Source organism: Crocuta crocuta, unplaced genomic scaffold, assembly GCF_008692635.1.
Source record: "Crocuta crocuta isolate KB4526 unplaced genomic scaffold, BGI_CrCroc_1.0 scaffold273, whole genome shotgun sequence".
NCBI classification, from domain to species: domain Eukaryota; kingdom Metazoa; phylum Chordata; class Mammalia; order Carnivora; family Hyaenidae; genus Crocuta; species Crocuta crocuta.
In genome coordinates this window covers 1622842-1631226 of record NW_027529425.1, presented here as the reverse complement: position 1 = coordinate 1631226, position 8385 = coordinate 1622842, and the positions used below count along the sequence as shown (strand labels likewise).

The window sequence follows — 8385 nt, the reverse complement described above, 5'->3', positions numbered from 1 at the left end:
AGCTGAAGCAGTACTTAGAAGAAAATTTAGAAATTATTTCTCTGTTTTGCTAATGTAAAGGGCACAGTGCAGTCGTATCTGAAAATTAACATTTAGTTACTTTCTGGGGCTTGATATCCCATACTGTAAAAGTGGGCAGAGGACCGACCAGTAGGTAATCACATTAAGATTAAGAAATCAGGAGTGCCTGGGTGGCTCAGTCGGTTAACGACCAATTCTTGATCTTGGCTCAGGGCGTGATCTCATGGTTTGTAAGTTGGAGCCCCACATCAGGCTCCCTTGCTGACAATGTGGAGCCTGCTTGGGATTCTCTCTCTCCCTCTCTCTCTCTGCCCCTCACCTGTGCGCATGCAGGTGCTCGCTCTCAAATAAAACATTTTAAAAAATCAAATATAACAGAATAATTGCCTTATTTTTAGTAAAGAAACAGAGGTAGGGAAACTATAATATTTTAATTCCAAATGAATACCTTATGGACATTACAAAAAGCAGTTCCATTAGAGAGACATCTATGAACATGCTAACCAAAGAGACGGGCAGAGAGATCATAAAACACAGTAGTCAGGTGGTCTTACAACGTAAAGGGAATAGTTCTTAAAAATCCAACATGACATGACTGGGCCTATGACATAGAACCCTCCACTTCCTTGTTTTCATTACTAACTGATGCATATTTCTGTCTTGCGTCACCACACATCAGTGCCCTATTCACAGATACTCTGCCTGAAGCCTTACGGAACAAAGGACAGCAACAGAAAATAACACAGTGCACCTAGAAAGTGCACTGAACACTAATAAGCTATGTGGCTGATTAAAAGTGGACAGATTTATATTTGTACCATACCTGGTCACGAGAAACTGCATACAGTTTTTCCATCCAGCCACGTATTAGGGATTTTCAGCCCTTTGAGCATCTTCCCTGCCCATTAGATTATAAGGCCCTTTGAGCAGGCACTCTACCTCCTTCATTTAAAATAACATTTAAAGAGCATCTGGGTGGCTCAGTCAGTTAAGCATCCAACCAGCTCAGGTCATGATCTCGCAGTTCATGGGTTTGAGCCCCGAGTCTGGCTCTGTGTGCTGTCAGCTCAGCTCCTGGCGCCTGCTTTGGATTCTGTCTCCCTCTCTGCCCCTCCCTACTCAGGCTCTGTCTCTCTCTCTCTCTCAAGATAAATAAGTAAACATTTTAAAAAGGTAAAATAACATTCAAGAATTGCTTTGGCCAGGCCGTGTGCCGCTGGAAAAATAGAAGTGATTGAATCTCTGCTTCTCATCTTTGGCAGCAGCAAAGACAAGGACATGTATAATGTGAATAAGGTTGTGCAGAGCCTGGTGTAGGAAGATGAAAAAAGCAGGACTAGCTCCTGACAAACAGGAAGAGCTGGGGGACGGGAGGGAGGGGTCATTCTACACATACAAGGACATGTTGGAGACACATGATGCATTCAGGGACAAGGGTATGCTTCTATGGGATGTTGGTTTAGGAGGAAGAAAAAGGGCTAGGTCCATACTAGAAAAGGTCTCACCTGCAATTGCTCAAGAATTTGGACTTTACCCTGTGGGCAATGAGGAGCCAAACAGGATCAGACTGGCTTTTTAGGAAGCTACAAACTCTGGCACTGGAGTAGCAAATGAGAAGGCATGGATGGGAAGAGGCAGGAAGCGGGAAGACTGAGCCATCAGGAGGCTGTTTAAATAGTCTAAGGAGATCTTATTCTGATTTCCTGCCCCTGCAGCAGCTAGCGCACAGTGACCTTATGCATAGTAAGGAAACAACGCTGGACTGAACTAACTCAAGGAGGAAAATACCTCAGTTGCTTACAAAGTGCTTTCCTGCTTCTGAAGACAATTCCTTCCTCAAGAATGGGGTGGGGAAAGGGGAGGAAGCAGCCACAACATCATATACACTCTGATAAACACCAATGCCTTTCACATCATCCTAATATACAGCTAAGATCCTTAAGAATCCGGGTTCTCACAGATTTTCCTTGTCTTCATTTTATCACATTTTCACTCATCTCAAAACATTGGTGGAAAGAGTTTTGAAAAAACCTGCAAGCAAATACCCTGGCCAGAAGATGCCACATATACATTTCAAATAACAAAACCAAGGAAGGGGGTCAATATATAGGCAGTGCCAGTTCCGTGTTTCTTCAAATAATCTAGTTTTGGATATGCACTGATTTATCCACCAAGATATAAATCTTCAATGGACATTCCCAATAACTGTTCCAGAAGTTGAATGTAATCCATAGTAAAGATGTAGTAGATGATTTAAAATAAGATAGCATCTACCCAAATGCAATCCCTATCAAACTTCCATCTGTTTGGGGTAGGGTTTTTTGCATAAATTGACAAGCTCATTCTAAAATTTGTATGGAAATTCAATGGACCCAGAAGCTAAAACAGTCTTGAAAAAGAACAAGTTGGAGATTTACACTTACCAATTTCAAAACTTACAACCAAGCTATGGTAATCAAGATGATGTGGGACTGGCGTAAGGCTGAACATACATAGGTCAATGGAAGAGAACTGGAAGTCCACAAATAAATCCTTACATTTATGTCGCCTGGTGTGGACAAGAGTGCCAACATTGTTGAAAGGAGAAGAGTCCTTTCAACAAATGGTGCTGGGACAACTGAATGGATATCCACATGCAAAAGAATGAACTTGGAGCCTTACCTCATGCTGTACATAATAATTAATTAAAAATAGATAATGCAGGGGCGCCTGGGTGGCTTAGTCGGTTAAGCGTCCGACTTTCGCTTAGGTCATGATCTCGCGGTTCGTGGGTTCGAGCCCCGCGTCGGGCTCTGTGCTGACTGCCAGCTCAGAGCCTGGAACCTGNCCTCTCCAAAAAAAAAAAAAAAAAATAAAAAAAAAAAAAAAAAAACTTTAGAAAAAAAAATAAATAAAAATAAAAATAAAAATAGATAATGCAAAGTTAATGCAAGAGCTAAAACTATAAAACTCTCCTGGGGTGTCTGGGTGGCTTCGTCATTTAAGCATCAGACTCTTGACTTTGGCTCAGGTCATGATCTCACGGTTCATGGGACTGAGCCCTGCATTGGGCTCTGTGCTGACAGCACGAAGCCTACTTGGGATTCACTTTGGCTCGCTCTCTGCCCCTTCCCCGCTCATGCACTTTCTCTCACAATAATAAACATTTTTTAAAAAAACTATAAATCTCTTATAGAATGAAAATATAGGAGTGAGTCTTTATGATCTTGGGTTTGGCAATGGTTACTCATTAGAAATGATGCCAAAATTGTAAGTGACAAAAGAAGTAATACATAAATTGTACTTGATCAAAATTAAAAACTTTTGTGTTTCAGAAGACACTACCAAGTAACAAGACAATCCACAGAATACTTCAAAACTATCGGAAAATATCTGATAAGGAACTTGTATACGGAATATATTAAGTCCCTTTTATCTATGTAAATATAAGTAGATGTAAAAAGGGATGCCTGGGTGGCTCAGTTAAGCATCCAACTCTTGATTTCGGCTCAGGTCATGATCTCACAGTTTCAGGAGTTTAAGCCCTTGTCAGGCTCTGTGCTGGCAGAATGGAGCCTGCTTGGGATTCTCTCTCTTTCTCTCTCTCTCTTCCCCTTCCCCACTAGTGCTCTCTGTCTCTCTCAAAATAAATAAACTTTAAAAATAAAAAATATTTGTAATGATATCCATTGCTAGATAAAGGGGATTAAAAGGTATGAACTTCCTATTATAAAATAAGTAAGTCACAGAGATGAAAAGTACAGGAGAGAATATAGTCAATAATATTGTAATAACACTGTTTGGTGACAGATGGGGGCTATGTTTATTGCAGTGAGCACTGAGTAACACACTGAATTATTGAATCAATATGCTGTACACTGGAAACCAACATAACACTGTATACGTCAATAAAAATATTTTTTCAACTCCCCAAATTCAGTAATAAAAAGACAACCAATTTCAAAATAGGCAAAGGATTTGAAGAGACTTTTCTCAAAAGAAAACATACAAATGGTCCGTAAGTCCATGAAAAGATGTCCACATCAGTAGTCACCAGAGAAATGCAGATCAAAACCACAGTTAGATACCACTTCACACCCATTAGGATGGTGGAAATAAAAATGATGAGAACAAGTACTGGTGAGGATGTGGAGAAATCAGACCACTTAAGTTCTACGTGCGACTGTAAAATGCTTCAGCCCCTTTGGAAAATAGTTCATCAAAATGTTGAACACGGAGTAGCATATGACCCAGCGATTCCCCCACTTAGGTATACTCCCTAGAGACCTGAAAACGTTAGGTCTACATAAAAACATGTACATGAATTTTTATCAGCAGCATTACTTACAACAGCCCAAAAGTGAAACAAATCACATGTCCATCAACTGGTGAATGAACAAAATGTGGCATATCCACACAATGGAACATTATTCTAATATTCAGCAATAAAAAGCAACGGATGATCTTGAAAACACTTCCCGAAGTGAAAGAAAAACTGACATATTATATGATTCCATTGCTATGAAATGTCCAAAACAGACAATGTTCATACAGACAGAAAGTGGATTAGAGATTATAGGGGCTGGGGAGAGGGGATATGAGGAGTGACAGCTGATGGGTACACGGTTCTTTTTAGGCAACAAGAACATTTCTGTTCACTTCCACAGCACATATACTGGAACGATACAGAGAAGATTAGCATAGCCCCTGAACAAGGATGACACACGTTTGTGAAGTGTTCTATGTTTTTTCTTGCCATTTGCAAAGACATGGATGGAGCTAGAGAGTATAATGCTAAGTGAAATAAGTGTCAGTCAGAGAAAGACAAATACCATATGATTTCACTCATATGTGGAATTTAAGAAACAAAACAAATGAGCAAAGGGGAAAAAAGAAAGAGACAAACCAAGAAAGACTCTTAACTATTGAGAACTAATGGTTACCAAGGGGGAGATGGGGGGTGGGGGGGTGGAATGGGTGAAATAGGGGATAGGGATTAAAGAGTGAGCACCAGGTGATTTAAATAAAAACTTAACAGGGGGCGGGCAAGGGCAGGGAGGAGCCGGGGGCCTGGATGGCTCAGTTGGTTAAGTGACCAACTTCAGCTCAGGTCTTCAGATTCTGTGTCTGCCTCGCTCTCTCTGCCCCTCCCCCACTCACATTCTGTCTCTCAAAAATGATTCAATGTTAAACAAATTTTTTACATAATAAAACCTTAAGGGGCGCCTGAGGGTCTGACTCTTGATTTTGGCCCAGGTCATAACCCCAGTGTCATGGGAACAAGCCTCACAATCAGGATTGTGTTGAAAGTGGAGTCTGCTTAAGATTCTTTCTCTTCCTCTGCCCCTCTCCCCCACTCACAAATTCTCTCTCTCCCTCTATGAAAAAAGAAGAAAAAAGAAAAAAACACTTTTAAAAATTGGTCTAAAATAAGACAGTGGTGATTCACACCACTGTGAATATACTAAAAGCCCTTGAATTGTATACTTTTAAAGGGTAAGTTTTATGGTACATAAATTATATCTCAATAAAGCTGTTACACATGTATACATTTTTAAGACAATACTCACCTGTTGTTTATTAATTAGATCGGCATCTGCATTGATGGGTTATTTTTTTTCTATCAACAATCAGCTTAAAAATTATTTGGAAAAACAATTTTACAAAATAAACTTACAAAACCAGAAAATCATCACAAGAGTGGGATGAACAGCATGGAGACAGGGCTCTATGAAGATCCTTAACCTTAAATAATGCCAACATGTTATTCTCTTTCTAAATATATGTAATTAAGATCCATCTTAAAACTGTCAGGCTAAACTCTTCAGTGTGAACAGTCTCTGTTTTTATTAAGTCCAGAGCTATTCAGGCATGTGGGCTAACCAAAGGGGTAAAAGTACATGGTGAAAACGCGGGCTGTAACAATTGAACCACAATAGTTTCCAAGGGACTAAAGCAAAAGATGCTTGAAACTAAGTCTCTGCCTTGTATTTTAAACAACTCGTCCTAGATCATTATTAACAGCTAAGTTTATAAATACTTGTGAAAATTAATAAAGGGAAATCCCACTAAAGTGACTCAGGATGCCAGAAGGGAGAGCCACACCACTCAATGTCAATTACAGACTGCTAACAGAAGACTCCTTACCAGGAAAGAATCCTCAATTCCAGGCCCCGCTACTGAAATGTACATTGCATCTCCTACAAGAAATGGACCATCCCAGCAACTCAGCCCATGAGAAATCATCACCCTGAACTCTTGCATTTCTCCACTGGACTTCCACTCCAAATAACCCCTCTCAACTTCCTCCTTCTTCTACATAAAATAACCTTCTTGTCCTTTGTTGGACTGGCCTATGGTTTTATCGTAGCTTACTTGTCCTGAAATGCAGTTCTGTTATTACCAAATAAACCTATTTTTGCTGGTAAAACAACTGACTGTTTTATTTTTAAGGTTAATGTACTCAAATGTTCACTTAAAACACACTGAGGTTAACAACAAGCCAGATGGCAGGAAATCTATGAATTTGGTGCCAGAAAGATGTTGCACTTCATCTAGTAAGAAAGAGAGCAACCAACACCTCAATTTAAAAATGCAGTGGCAGGGCACCTGAGTGGCTCAGTCAGTTAAGGATCAGACTCTTAATTGGGCTCAGGTCATCATGATCTCACAGTTCATGAGTTCAAGCTCCGAGTCAGGCTCTGTGCTAACAGCACAGAGCCTGGTTGAGATTCTCCCTCTCCCCCTCCCTCTGCTTATGCTCTCTCGGTTTCTCTCAAAATAAAAAAAGAAGAAAAATAAGGTAAAATTAAATTAAATTAGTAAATAAATAAAAATGCAATTCCAAGTTCCAAGCCAAACATAATAGAAATATATATCCGGCCTTCTCGGGTAATGCATGAAAAGAAGCACATTTATTTGAATAAGTCTTATATCTTTGTTAGGAGATAATTATTAGCTCCCAGTAATAGTTTATAAGTTAATACTAGATATATTCTATCAATGATCAAACAGACTGAACTCAAAGACCAGACAAGGAAGACTGAACAGTGTGGAGTAAAGAAGAGAGGAATTGTAGATAGACTCTGAAGCAACAAGAATATTCAGAATCAAAGACAGCTACAAGATAATACACATCAAATTTTGAATCCAAGAAACTATGGCCAGAGATAAATCTGGCAGGCAAAAGAAATCTTTACCCTGTAAAGTGACTTTTTTTAAGTTTATTTATTTATTGAGAGAGAGAAAGGGAGAGAGAGAATACCAAGCAGGCTCCCCACTGCCAGCTCAGAGCCAGATGCGGGGCTTGAACTCACCAATAGTGAGATCATGACCAGAGCTAAAGTTGGACACTTAATGGACTGAGCCACCCAGGCACCCCAGTAAAGTGATTTTGAGACTTTAAAAAAAATAAACAAAGAGGCAACAAAATTTTAACTGCAATCAAATTTTTCTGCCATTTATTTTCATTTTAGGACTCAGTTGGATCTTCTGAAAAGTTACCTATGAACCTGATTCTTGAGGAGCAATGCTACTATTATGTCCTAAAGAAACTGGGGTGGGGGGTGGGGAGACAGTCATGGTAAGAATGTTCCAGCAATGTTAACATTCCATTTCCACTAATTTAAACACTGGGATATGATGTTCCTGGCTCATACTTGAGTAGAAGTTGAAACATACAAATACATACACTACAGGAGGGGCACCTGGGTGGTTCAGTCGGTTGAGCGTCTGATTTACGCTCAGGTCATGATCTCACAGTTTGTGGGTTCGAGCCCCATGTAGGGCTCTGTGCTGACAGCTATGAGCCTGGATCCTGCTTCAGATTCTGTGTCTCCCTCTCTCTCTGCTCCTCCCTTGCGCACATGCTCTCTCTCAAAAATAAATCAACATTTAAAAAAAATTTTTAAATACGCTACAGGAGACATGCACAATTAAATTTCAAGCTGAAACAAAATATATTTATTGTGTGACATGTGATCAATTTTTAAAGTAGAAGTGCAAATTCTATGTTTGAAGATCCAAACATTTTAATTTCACATTAAAGGAGGAAAATAATATATACAAAAATATACAGTAACTTCATTTTTCTTAGTTTGCACTCCCATGTCTAGACAAGCTTAAAAGACTATTTTAACACAATTCTGGGGAGGGTAGGGGAAATAAAAATACATATATTATGGCAAGGATTTGAAATAAAAAATAAGAAACCATAGTTGGCTCCTTTTACAGGAACATACTAGGATTATGAATTTTGATCCCATTTAAATCTATACTCTGCACAAAATACAGGCAAAATATGATTTTCTATAAACAGTAACTTGAAATTTTTATATCTTATTCTAAAATCTCAGTAACATTTTAATGGAGTAATCTCAATATTTT

At 39.2% G+C, this 8385-nt stretch overlaps 1 pseudogene; it reads left to right on the top strand.

Annotated features, from left to right (window-relative positions):
• The first annotated feature begins 4653 nt into the window (after nt 1-4653).
• On the top strand, nt 4654-4750 carry LOC144227263 (U6 spliceosomal RNA; annotated as a pseudogene).
• Nucleotides 4751-8385: the final 3635 nt, after the last annotated feature.